At 36.2% G+C, this 14,640-nt stretch overlaps 1 pseudogene; it reads right to left on the bottom strand.

Annotated features, from left to right (window-relative positions):
* LOC136132489 (serine/threonine-protein phosphatase 2A 56 kDa regulatory subunit gamma isoform-like) overlaps positions 1–14,640 on the bottom strand; it is an 80,095-nt pseudogene that overhangs the window by 17,193 nt on the left and 48,262 nt on the right.

Raw genomic sequence — 14,640 nt, 5'->3', positions numbered from 1 at the left:
CAAGTGTATTAAACGACAGGAATTTATCTTCTCATAGTTCTGAAAGCTAGAAGTGCAAGATCAAAGTGTCATCAGACTTGGTTCCTTCTGAAGACTGTGAGGGAAGGTTCCTGGCTCTTTCCTTGGCTTGTAGTTGATCATCTTCCCCCTCTGTCTTCATATCATCTTCCATTTGTATGTTTGTGTGTCCAAATTTCCTTTTATAAGGACACCAGTCATACTGGATTAGGGCCTACCCTTAATGATCGCATTTTAATTTAATTATCTCTGTCAAGACCTCATCTCCAATTATGGCCATGGTTATATTCTAGGGTACTAGGTGTTAGGACTTCAGCATGTGAATTTGGAAGGGAGGACACAATTCAGCCCATGACATCTACTTTTTTTAATAGTGCAAGCATTGCAAAGTATGCTTTGTTACAAGGCAGACTGCATTTGAGGGACCTTTTTGTTGTTGTTGTTAACAAAAGTTCTTAGGGAATGCCAGGTGTACTCACGAAATTAAAGCCTCCCAAAATTTAGTATCAAATAAGATTAGGAATGTATAGATTTTCTAGCATCAGTGACAAAAAATGTATATGTCCTCCTACCTTGAGATGGAGGACAGAGCCCCAGACTTGGATTCCCTCTGGCCCTAACCAAGTTTGAATAGCTCTTACACCCTTGGACCCAGGTAAACAGAGATATGCCACACAAGCTACAAACAAATTTACTGTAGAATATAGGGATCTCTCTCTCACTTAATCTATCAATAAACTCCTGCTGTCATTACTGATACTGTACAGGCTCCAGGTTGCCCTTTATCCTTACAAAGGACTACCTAGAAGGTGAGTGGGGTGTGCAACTGCCATCTTTTGAAAGAGTCACTGACTCAGAGTAAGGGAAGAGTTCGTTTGGTGGATGTATTTAAGTAAGAGGAAGAAAAACTGACTTCTCAAATCATTTCTCTTCAGTAGCAGGGATGCAATCGATTTTTATGTAATCAGGGACTGTTTTCAAGTGCATTTACTTGCTTTTCTTTGTTCTCTAATTTGTTTTGGAGGTACAAATGATTAGAACAGAATTCACATTAATTGAACAATTGAATGTGGCTGCTGAGGTTGGTTGGAAATAGGAAACATTACATATTGCTCTTCTGTAGATCCAGACATGATGTGATGGAAACATGTTTCTGATTATTTACCTTGGCAACTAAATGTATATTAAATACTTGACTTGTATTTAGTAAAAGTAGTTTTATTTTAATGGAAATATTTAATATAGTTTTTTAAAAAAAATTTTTATTGGAGTATAGTTGATTTACAGTGTTGTGTTAGTCTCAGGTGTACAGCACAGTGAATCCGTTATTCATATAATCATATCCACTCTTTTTTAGTTGCTTTTCCCATATAGGCCATTAGAGAGTACTGAGTAGAGTTCCCTGTGCTATATAGTAGGTTCTTATTAGTTATCTATTTTAATTTTTTTTTTTTTGGCCACGCTGCACAGCATGGGGGATCTTAGTCCCCTGTCCAGGGATCCAACCTGCGCCCCCTGCAGTGGAAGCGTGGAGTCTTAACCACTGGACAACCAGGGAAGTCCCCTATTTTATATATAGTATGTATATGTCCCAATCTACCAGTTTATCCCTCCCTCTCTTTCCCTTCTGGTAACCATAAATTTGTTTTCTACATCTGTGACTCTATTTCTGTTTTGTAAATAACTTCATTTGTACCATTTTTTTAGATTCCATATATGGAAATATTTAATATAGTTCAATTATATTTTAAACACATGATGTTCAGCCAGATTAAGAGTCTTGATTTGATTTTGATACAGATTAATATAACTTGTATTATACCATTTAATTTTAATAGATAATTTAAGGAAATATTTAGAAGATGTAAAATAAATATTCAATTTTTTATAGTTTTGTTCATTTATAGTTTTCCAAAAATTAAATAAACATTTTTATATTTGCATACGGTTACTTTTTTTTGGTCCTTTAGATCAGGGGTTAGCTAACTTTCCTGTAAAATTTCAGATAGTAACTTGTTTAGAGTTGTGGGCCATACTGTTTTCAGTCACAACTAGTCAACTCTGTTTTAGTAGGAAAACAGCCATAGATAATACATAAATGAGTGAGCTTGGCTGGTTCCAATAAAACGTTAACTATAGACACTGAAATTTGAATATCATTCAATTTTCATGTATCATGAAATATAATTCTTTTAATTATTTTCAACCATTTAAAATATTTTTAAAAATTCTTAGCTTGAAGGCTTTGCTAAAACAAGTGTCACTGATAAGAGCTGATCGAACCCTATCCTAGATCATTATTCTCAGTATAACAAAAATTATGTGGAAACTTTGATTATAACAGCAAAATGAGTAATTTTGCAGAATTGAAATCAATAAAAATAAATTTTATAGAATAAATACATAATTATTTATGAATTTTCTTTGCCTGTCTTTTCATCCAAACATAGCCAGCCCATCAACAAAACCAAGAAAGATGCAAAATAGATGTATTCCACTTTGATATTTTTTCCAAATGTTAGTCAAATAGAAAACATTGCTTTGTACATTTTGTCCGAATGAATGCGTATTTGACAAGGTTGGAAGATGTAACATATTTTATTCAACAGTTTGTCTCTTGTTTTATAATTTTTGAAGCTAAATACTGTTGAATAAAATATGTTCTGGATGTTTTCTCTCCTTAAGTGCTGTTTTAGCATGTTCCCTGCTTTCCTGTTTGCCCTGACCTAGTGATTCTCATTCTGGAATTTCCTTCTTGGTTAACCCTGGCTTTTGTATCAGCCCGTATAATTTTTTGTACCTCTTAGCTTCTCTGACAAATTTCTCAGGAATGTGTTCCGGAGCCAGACCTCTTTATTTCCTCGGTAACAGACTGTTGTGAAGGGTGGAGAATAAGTGATGGGAAGAGGCAAGGATTGTCCTCCAAAATTTCCAGTTAATGAAATGAGCATACGTGTCCACCTCCAGATATATATATAATCAGTGCTTTAAACAATAAAAGCTTTTCTTTCACTCACACACAGGCCCACTGCTGGTCAGGAAGGGTGGATCTGCTCCATGCAGAACCTCGTGGATCCAGGATCAAAGAGCGGTGATCATGACAGTCACAATTCCAAAGGGAAATATCTACAGGTTCTTGCATTCTTGCACGGGCAGTTAAGTGTGTTGTCCTTAAAAGGCACTTTCACATGGCTAACACCCATTGGACAGAAGGAGCCACATGGCTCACCCATCTCCAATGGGGCCAGGAAGATGGAGAGACAGGAATATTCGGAAAACAGCAGTAATAAGTACCACAGATATAAACAAACCTTTAAGTGCCTTAACAATTTTTCTGTTTAGGATGCCTTAGTTCCTGGGCAACCTCGTTGCTTGACTAGGTACAATCATAGCATGTCTTTACTATTTTTTGTTCCCCAAAGCCCTAGGTTTTCCCCAAAGTCGGGGTACCTCAGGTGAATTAACCTGGACTGTGAAATTTAAAAAGTGTTAAGATATTTATTTAAGGCATGTTGCTTTGTTCATTTTGTCTCCTTTTTTGGGAGGAGGAGATGACAGGCATTACCCGTAAACATGGTTTTTAAAAGTATGCTTGCTCTTTAGTTTGATTATTTCTTATATATATTTCAGTTTTTATGTTACATAATTGAAAATTGTAGCAAAATGTATTTCTGGCTCTACTGAGGGCAGTGAAATTCCATCTGAGTATTTGCAGTATATCCTCTGATGTCTTAATTTAAACGTTATGATTTAAAAACATTTTTAGTTTACATTTCATTCCAGCTCATGCAGTTTTAAAGGACGCAATTTGGGACTGATAATGCTTAACATAATTCATTTTCGATTTATTTACATTTAAGTATTAATTTATTTCTGCTAGTGAGACCTAGATATGAACAAAATAGAGCTAATTTTCTTTAAATGAGCATTGAGTTCTTTGGCAGCATTTGATAGCATTGCCATATAGCTAAGCATAGTAAGTCAAAAGGTGTTCTTGATAAAATAAAAAGTAAACAAACAAAAAATGCTCATCCCTTTAATTTTTTGTAGGAAGGTGAGGAATATAAAGGTCATAGTAAAGCAATATGGAGTGCTGATAAAAGATGCCAACATCTATTACCAACATTAATCAACATCCATTATAGGCTTAGGCACTAATTAGGCACCCTATGTTTGTTCCTTACCTCATTTAACCTTCACAGCTGCTCAGTGAAGTAGGCATCTGTTATCTCCACTTCACAATGAAGTATGTAGTCACCTACACTAGCAGATTACAAGAGTAGACTCAAACAAAGATGCACTGGACCCTGGAGCTTTTTTTTTTTTGTCACATTATTCCCAATTTCAGTATTATTTCCAGTGACATTTAACTGGGAAATCTATTCCCTCCTTGCCTGAACCACAGAGGGAAATAACAAGCTCTAGACCGTCCCACACTGTGTAGGTATCTCAGAGGGTCTGCTCACACAGTAGTGATGATGGGAGTTCCCCTCTTAGCAAATACTACAAATATGCAGACCCTAAAAGGACATTTATCTTGAGATATTTGGTCGAAACAGTGATTGGAGAAAATAAAACCTCTCCTTAGTTCCTGAGGAGCGTCTGTTTCTTCTGAAAATTGAAGTGGCTGGGTAGGGGGATAGATAGGAAGTGAAGGATAGATATGGATTTGCTACAAAGTGGCGCTTATTTTACTGAGGAGAACATTTCTTTCTTTTGTCACAAAATATGATGCAATAAGAATTTTAGCTTTTCCTAGAGATCATCTGATACAATGCCTAAGCCACATTTTTCTTACTCTATGCTTATTTGCTTTCTGTGCAGAAATAGCCATGGAGAATTTCTGTCACAGAATATCTAATTTCTGAGGTGCTCTAATGGGGAAGATCAAGGAGACCAAGTTGGATTTTTCAGGGATGAAGATTCAGTCTTTTCTTAAACCTTTTCTTGCCTTTTGTCCATTTCAATATTCATTAACACCTACATTAAAGGATAAGGAGGCAAAAGGAGATAAAAGGAAATTCTTTGCTTTCAGATGTTATTAATCTTTCATTAATGATACCTCTGATCAAAACCCTGTTTAACCTCCCCCTTTGCTGGGAAGTTGATGGTTTCTCAATTTGTCAGGTATATTTCTATTCTACAACAACTGGCTGTTGGTTACTGTACTGCAAATTAAAGGCATTTTACAGGTTCCTATATCTAATATTGTTTATTTCTTAATATGCTGCATGTCACACTGATTATTTGTGATCTGCTATTATTTATGCTGATAATTTGTTATGATCACATTGTTTCTATGTATGTTTCAGTTGGTGACTGTATGAGATGTCTCTATTTAAAAAAAAGTGTTCTTTGGATTACATACATTGAATTCCTTTTAATAGTTGCTAGAAATATAACACTGTCAGTTATTTGGAACTAAAACAAAAGAAAGGCTATAACATTTAATAAAAAGATATAGTGAGCCCCAAACAGGTATATTTAATCTTATTCAGAAATTTCTGGACTTGTAAGGAAGAAGTTCTTTTGGCTGAGTTTTATGTTTCTATGGATTAAGGGCTGACTTTCACAGACACTTGTGCCTTTCACCCATTGTCCTTTCTACAATGTACTATTCTCACTCATAATTAAGTAACATGTGGTAGGAGCGGAATAAAATATGTTGCTGATGATGATTTGGCAAAATAATTAATAATTATAATGAATATTTTTTTTTTTTTTTTTTTTTTTTTTTTTTTTGCGGTACGCGGGCCTCTCACTGCTGTGGCCTCTCCCGTTGCAGAGCACAGGCTCCGGACGCGCAGGCCCAGCAGCCATGGCCCACGGGCCCAGCCGCTCCGCGGCATGTGGGATCCTCCCAGACCGGGGCACGAACCCGTGTCCCCTGCATCGGCAGGCGGACTCCCAACCACTGCGCCACCAGGGAAGCCCTATAATGAATATTTTACTGCCAGTGCCAAACACTGTGTTATTTGCAATTAATGCATTATTTAGTCTTCACAAGTGATGTATGAGATTCGTATCATTACTGTTTGCATTTTATAGATGAGAAAACTGAAGGTTAAGAGAATTTAATTAGTCAAGCTGGTGAGTGGTGGGATCAGAATTTAAACCTAGGCAATCAGATTTCTGAGCACATGCTGTTAGCCACTGTGCCAAAGAGCCTGAAATGTATGCTAAAGATCACCGAGGCATCCTGAGTGAGGTTAAGGTACCTATAACTTTAATAAGATTGTCTGTCCACTTTTGGTATAATCACTGCAGCAGTCAGCACAGAGTCTAGAAAGAGGAAAGACACAGAGCAAGGATTTATCAGTATTTAAGCAACACTTTAAAGAGATGATTGTCTGATGCTACATGACTGGAGGATACTCATGGCCCTTGTACAGCGAACATCTTCCCAATTGCCTTCTTGTCAAGCCACCTTTCATATGTAAGTTGGTCTCCAAATTGGATATGCCTTAAAATAGAGTAACCTATGCAGATGAGTACTTTTGGATGAAAATAAGTTGACATGCTGGCTTATGGATGATTCTGTTGTATTTTTGATCATGCTGTTCACCCCAATGGAAAGCGTGAACTCAAGTTTCTGGATCTGAGCAGAGGAGTTTGGGTTCTGATGCCTGGTAACTCGGTTACAGTCCTTCCCAATTGTGAAATCTTTAATACTTGGAGGGCCACATCTCCTGGTTTTTGATGTTTCTGCAGGCTGCAGGTACAATCAAATGTGTTTCTAATCTTGCAAAAACAAACAAACAAAACCAGCACTTGGAAAATACAATTTTGGTTTAGGTACTTGTTCCACTCTTGAGTGGAGCTCCAAGGATCATCCAGTGTATCCCCAAATCTGCTTTTCTACCCACACATTTCAATTTAAACCTCTTATCAAAATGCCCTTTGCCAGCTCTTTTGAACAAGCTTAATAATTTTCATAAAGGAAGCTGGCTACCAGATGATATTTTGGCCTGGAACATTGGTTCTTAAACTTGACTGCAAACTAAAGTAACTCCAAGGAGTTTTTAACAATACTGATGCCAGGCCACATCTCATAGCAGTTCGGTCAGTATCCCTGGGGTAGAACCCAGGACTCCCAGGTAATCCCAATAAACAGCCAAGTGTGAGAAGTACAGATCAGATTGAACAGATAGGAATATATCTTAAGTTAAATAGTTATTAGTAACAGCTTTCCCCTCTTATATAGTAAAAAATTGAAACCAACTAATCTTCACTATTTTTTTTTTTTTTTTTTTTTTTTAAATATTTATTTATTTATTTAGGCTGCGCCGGGTCTTAGTTGCTGCACGCGGGATCTTCCTTGCTGCCTGAGGGATCTTTCCTTTTTAGTTGTTGCAGGAGGACACTTAGTTGCGGCATGCACGTGGGATCTAGTTCCCCGGCCAGGGATCGAACCCCGCCCCCTGCAATGGAAGCGCTTCGTCTTACTCACTGGACCACCAGGGAAGTCCCCACTATTTTTTATTTACTCTTTTAAGGAAGTTAAAATGTGAAATAAACGTAATCAAAATAGAGCTTTGGTTAGATTTTTCCAATTCTAATATTTGTGTTTGTTTGTTTAGCTCTTTATTCATTATATTCATTTGCAAATTTGGTTTTGGGAAACAAATCTGAATGGATTTATAGTAAACTAAGGGACGTATATTCTTGTTGTAGCTCTGGCATAGCCTTTCTTTGTGATTTGGAAAAAGCCATAATAGTAACACTCAAATCCCTAATACTAGTTTGTGACTACATTTTAATAACAATTTAGTGAAATTATAAAAGGGTTCATACATTCATGTTTATATACATGCATTGCTGTTTTTTATTAATTATTCTGATACATTTTCTATATTTTTAATATTAATTTTATGGAAATAAAAATAAAGGGCAGCCACTTTGCAGAATTCCAGGTAACATCGTTTACATCATTGCCTATGCAAGTGGTGCCTTTTAGAATTATGCAAAGGGGAGTGAGGATAAGTAACTACTTTGGTTTTGTTTGTGTTTTGTTAGTGTTCAAGATCTTTCTTGAAAAACAATTTCCATGTGCCCTTTTGTAGATTTCCTTTTTCCTCTCTATTTAAAATCACACACACATATACACACACACCCCTCCAGGACTCAGTTACAAAGTCGAAGTCTAAGAATAATTGAGTCAGTGACTGCTCCCAGTTGACCCGCAAGGTATCTCACCTTGGCTTCTGAGACCTCAGCTTTATGGAATACCTCCCCTCGAGGTCCACATGAGCTCTTCATCAGCTGAGATATTGACTTTTACATTCTCATATTTCATAACTTCTTTGAAAGACTCGCCAGTGTTGACCGTCTCTTTCCTCAATATCCACAGCACTGCCCTTTCCTCATTCTCCTCTGAAAATACTGTCTTCTTAACTCACTCCTCTTTTTCCTTCTTTTCTTGCTCTACACATATAATGATCCCTAGTTTACCCTTCTTTCATGAAGGTTTTATTCATCTGATTGGATGCAGAAAATTGCCATGTAGAAGACCTAAAATCTCTTTTTAACTCCAGTATTCCTCTAAAAATTCATACCTACGTTTACAACTTCTTTCTGAAAGCCAACATCTACAAAGCTCTTCTGTTCTCTCTGCATCTAAACGTAGTTGAGAATCATTTATTAAGTTGAGCATAAAGTACATCATATGCATTGCCTAATTCTGTCTGTTCTGATGCACGGATTTTACATTTACCAGCGTATGGCTGTATTAAGATCCAGTGGAAAGAAGCATAAACCAAGAATTGAAGAGCCCAGCCCTATCTCAGGCTCCTGTATTGTATAACTTTACACATATCTAACTTCTTGAAGTTTTATTTTTCTGATACGAAAACAGTGGTTGATTGGCAAAAGGAACTCTAAATGGGTAACTCTCATCTTGAACCTACTAGTATTATCTTAGAGAATTAATATTTATTTCCCCCCTTTGAATTTATCTTGTATTATCTTTTCTATCCCATGTAGGCATCTCTCATTTGTTTCAGTAAACTGGTGGGCTCATGACAATCCTCAGGTTAGTTTAGCTTCTCCACAAACTTCCTTTCATGGGGGTGGAATTGACTGGACCTTGTGCAAAAAGACATAGATTTCAAAAGTTCTTGAAAGTATTTTGTTCATTTCCTTACTTGAAAAGTAATCACAGAATTGCCTTCTTTACTGGCTTCCCCAGGAAATGCCCCTCATTATGACTAGGCTGAGTTGGACCCCTGAGGTTTTAGTTAGTCCGCACTTCTTCCAGACTGTCAGCTGCCCTCTCACGCCTCTTTAATTTGCTAAAGTGTTAGCAATTAGCACTGATTTGCTTAACGAGTTGCCAAGCCAGCCACATCAGCTTTTATAAAAAGAGAAGCTCAAACATTGGGAGGTCTTTATTTTTCAACTTTTTTGCCTTCTTTTGCCAAAATTTGCCACGGGGATTTCTGGCTTGCCTCTTAGATTGCATGTGACCTTATGTAAGAAATCAGATAACAAATGGGAATTACATGAGCATCTGGAAGAAATAATTAATCTGAAAACTTTAACACTTATACAATCTCAGTGTTCCTCAAGTGTTTGAAAGAACAAAAAGTATTTTATTACTCTGAAAGGAATACATTGTAACATGCTTTTTATCCTCAAATAATTAAATGATCTCTGTTGATCCCCTTAGGCAGGTGGTTACTGACTTCCTAATTGTAAATATATTTCTCCCTGGCCAATAGCCAACCTACCACATGATATTCTCCTTTATTTAATATTTATTTAGTGAGCCGCAGTTATGTGCAAAGCGTTATATTTCCAGGAAATTCTCTGGGGTTGCCCCTTTTCTTAGCCAGAGTCCTCTTGCTTCCTTTGTAGATCTGCACAGACACATTGTCTTTAAATTAGCTGACATGGGGGGCTTTGGACTCTCTGTATTGAAGAAAGACTATTTTCTGTTTATTAATTGGTGGTTTGGAGAGGAAGAAGAGGCTACCTTATATCAAGAGTGAGGGAGCTCAGCTGGTAACCAGTCATGCCTCAGGTGTTCACCAGACAGCACTCATGTCCCCGCAGACTATATTATTTTAATGATTTCATAAACAGTATTAATGAGGAATTACTAAACAAACAAACAAAAAGAAAAAAGAAATATTCCCTGCCTTTCAGTGGACTGATGCTGTGGTGTTTACAGCAGAGAGGAGGTCATTGAACAAATAGGCTCCTTGTTTCCAAACTCTACACCCAGAAATCTCTCTTCCAGTTTGTTGTTTGTTTTTCTTATGTAAAAAGATTAGCTCAGGAAGTTTAAGTATTGGAGGAATACAGTAATTAACAATATTATGATTATACTAAGAGAGAATATTGAAGAGAGATAAGATTAGCAAAATTCATAAACAGTGTGCAACAGTAATGTGGAGTTAAAGAAATTTATCAAATAACTTTTCAAGGTACAAGTCTGGATCACTGGATTACACTTTTGTCTCTTTTTTTCTCACCACCTTTTCTACCTACTACATACTCGACTCCCATTGCTTTGCCCAGGCAGATAGATACCCTGTACCAACTACAGAAGATGGCAGATGCTGGTATACTTGGGTAGGAAAAGGGAGAAAATAATTTTAATTGCCTTGTTATGCAGTTTATCTATATAATAAGCCTTCATCTACAAATGTAATCTCAAAATAATGGATATCAAGATCTTATAAAAAGCCAGAGTGAAAAAAATAATACTTATTGAAAATCTTGAAGGCTCTACAGCCAAATCACTGAGCTTGATACTTTATTTATTTATTATTTATTTTTTTGATCTTGATACTTTAAATCATAGCCTTAAATCATGATACTTAAATCAAGCTGGGCTTCAGTAGCTGAGTTGATCACAGAGTTGCCTTCACTAGATTATGTTTTAATGTTATCCACCGAGCTTTTATTGAAGAACACAACTCAAGAACCGTATCAAAATAGGAGTATACTTGCCATCAAAGCGTTAAGGGCTCTGTCCTCTGTGTCCTTCCTCATCTCCTTTGTAACGTCAGGAATGTCTAATAGGAAAGTGCTAAGAGCACCCATGCTTCCTACAGGAACTGGCTTTCTGTCTCCTGTCTGATTATGCAAGTAATCACCTTTCTTTTCACTTTGGCCACCAAAAAGATCAGAGTAAAATTTGAAACTGCAGTATAACAATTAGGTTTGACCTTTTTATCTGCATTTTAAAGTCTTCTATTCCCCGGTTTTGATTTTTCTTTTTCTACTTTGTCATTATTTTCTTGAAAGCACTTGAATAATCTGTGAAGTAGGCAGTGTAGTTATCTCCATTTTCCTGAGGTAAATTTTTGCTATATGTTGATTAAGTGACTTTTCCAAGATTTCATTGTTAAGACTGAAACCTAGATATTTGTGTACAAAGTCACGTTCTCTTCACATGAAGCCACATGAAGCTGGGGATGCTCAGTGGGAAAGGATGAGGAGGGTGATGTTGCTCTCTTTGAGACATTCGACAATGTTTGGAAATAATTTCAGTTGTCACAAACACGGGGAGGATCAGTACTGGCATCTAATGGGTAATTCTACAATTTACAGGTCACATCTCCCCTTCCCCTAACTGTAAGGAATTATCCAACTCAAAAATGTCAGTAGTGCTAAAAAAAAAAAAAAAAAAATGTCAGTAGTGCTAAGGTTGAGAGACCCTGCGTTAAAAGAGAAAAACAAATACCGTATGCTAACACATATATATGGAATCTAAAGAGAAAAAATGAAGAAACTAGGGGCAGGTCGGGAATAAAGATGCAGACCTACTAGAGAATGGACTTGAGGATATGGGGAGGGGGAAGGGTAAGCTGTGACAAAGTGAGAGAGTGGCATGGACATATATACACTACCAAACGTAAAACAGATAGCTAGTGGGAAGCAGCCGCCTAGCACAGGGAGATCAGCTCGGGCTTTGTGACCACCTAGAGGGGTGGGATAGGGAGGGTGGGAGGGAGGGAGACGCAAGAGAGAAGAGATATGGGGATGTATGTATATGTATAGCTGATTCACTTTGTTATAAAGCAGAAACTAACACACCATTGTAAAGCAATTATACTCCAATAAAGACGTTAAAAAAAAAAGAAAACCGTAAAAATAAATAAATAAAACCAGTAGAATAAATAAATAAATGATTAACTCTCTTCAATAGTACTTTTAAAACAGCTTTTGTGTAAGTTGTTATGCCTTCTTTCTCTTTTGTTATTTTACTTTCAACACCTTTGTTGGTTGTCTACATTTTATTAATATTTTACAATGTACTAACTTTTATTACTTAATTTGATAGTGTTTTTTACTTTTCATTTTATTTAATTCAACTTCATGGTTTACTTTATACATTATTTAACAAGAAAATGAATTTATAAAAGAGGAATATAAAGTCTTTTGACTCCTGAAATTGAGAATAATATCTCTGGTGATGGGAAGTGCACAAGGTCCTTCTTGTTCCGTATTTCTCTAGACTAGGATAATACTTCTCCAGCAGGACTCCCAGCTACTTGATTGTGATCTTCCAATTAAGCTCATCCCCTTCAGTGTTTAATCTCCAAAAGAATTGCTTTTACCTTGTTACCTTATAAAGAACGCTGATTATTGAAAATGACTTCCAATCGAATTTTCTTTTTTTCTCACAAGAATTTATCCTCTTGAAAAGACAGTATAAATCTTTTGGGAAAAATGCCTTCCCCTCTGTGCTCTACACAAAAGCAGAGAAGGATATTGTGTTGAAACTACAATAAGCTAAAGCATAGATAGGTTCTAGGCCGAAAGATAAGATAGATGAATAAGAAAAAAATATTTTTAAAGATGCTGGTTCAGTGAGAACACAGAATAAGGAGATCCACCCTTGGAATGGTTATCTGGAAAGTTCTCTTTACAAAGTGATTTTTAAGCTGGGAGCTGAGAGTAGAGTAGGAGTTATAGATCTTCTACTGAAGGATGCTGGGGAATCATTTCAGGCACTTGTGCACGAGAATATGAGAGTGACTACGTTGAGATGAGAAAGCATTTGGTGAAATTAAGGAATGGAAATATTGTTATTGTGACTGGAGCTTGGTGAGGATGCAACAGGATTTGATTTGACAGAACTTGGTGATGGACCATTGTGGTGGCAAAGGAAAGAGAGATGTCAGCAGTAACTTCCAACGTCCAAGTGCAGTGACTGGCTGGATAATAGTGCCACTAACTGAGTTGGCAAAGACTAGAGAGAGATTTACCCAAGAAGATGAAGTGGTCAGTTTGGGCTATGTTTTGTTATGTTTGTTCGCCCATTGTTTGGTTGGCTGTTTGCCTATTTTCTTTCTCTTTCTCTTTTCCATGCTTTTTTTCTTTCTTTTTTCTTCTCCTTTTAGATATCAACATGGATATTTTAAATAGAAAATTAAATATATGAGTCTGAAGTTCTGTAAGGCAGCTGGACTACAGTTTAATTTTGGAGTCCTTGACATATAGATTCCATTATAGCCATGGGAATGGATAAGATCACCTAGAAAAAAGTTTCCAAAAGAACACTGACAGCTCAGAATGGAGCCTTGGGGAATTCTAACATTTAAAGCTCAAACACAGGATGAGAAGGAGAAGGAGAATTAGGAGGATAACCAGAAAAGTGCATTATCTGGTGATCTTGCTACTGAAGCCAATAGAAAGGAGTGAGTGATTAAATGTAATATATTTGAATAACATAGAACTTTATAGTGTAAATCTAGCCCTAAAAGTGAAGAATCAAACTCTCTGTCTTGGTTGACAGATTATTTTCCAGTTTTTAAAATAATAGTATTTATTCATCTTACTGGTAATAAATTGATAGGGAGTATAAAGATGGAAATATAAAGCTGGACTGAGAGAAAAAGGAAAAGTAGATTACTGCTTAAATAGTAACCTGATAAAATATATTAATGAAAACTTACAAACCAAAAGGAAATTATAGAAATATATTAATCATAGGTTATCACACTATTTATTCACATTTCTTGGTGGATGGAAAGGTTATACATTGAAAAATACATATCCATGTTATTTACGTATATATGTGTTACCTAAAATATCATAGAATTAAGCCCACACATTCTGTTATCTGCAACTTTTAATCTATAATAGCTCTTTGATATCAAACTAGTCATCCCATATCACTCTTGATTGATGCCTTGATGTGTTTTTTTTTTTTTTTTAAATATACATGGTTTGACTGGGGCTGTACTTCAAAGAGAAATCAATCTTTTAATGGAAAAGAGCTTTTTCCTTGTTTAGAAGTAAGTATGTGAAAGTCCTAGACTAGTATAGATTAAAAAACAGCTCTCAGAGTACCAGAAGATCAGACAGAGGGGCAAACTATGTAAAATTCAGAGGTCTAAATCCTAGTCAGCTTCCAAGAGACTGATATTTCTTTGCCCACATCATTTGAAAATTTTGAATCTTGGTTTGAGAAGAAAGTAGTAAGGCAGGATTTCCTGAGTTTGCTATTACATCAGGATTTCTGATTATCCTGAAAAGATCTGAGTATAGAAGCTCAAGCATTTGAAAATCCCTTCAGTTTTGCACTCAACAAGATGAAATTCCCATTTTCCCAAATTTGTATATTGGTAAGTTCTGAGCTTGGAATGATTTTTTCTGATTCTTGCT

Source organism: Phocoena phocoena, chromosome 13 (genome assembly GCF_963924675.1).
Source record: "Phocoena phocoena chromosome 13, mPhoPho1.1, whole genome shotgun sequence".
Classification (NCBI taxonomy): domain Eukaryota; kingdom Metazoa; phylum Chordata; class Mammalia; order Artiodactyla; family Phocoenidae; genus Phocoena; species Phocoena phocoena.
Note: the sequence above shows the minus strand (reverse complement) of the source record. Positions and strands in the feature narration are given on the sequence as shown.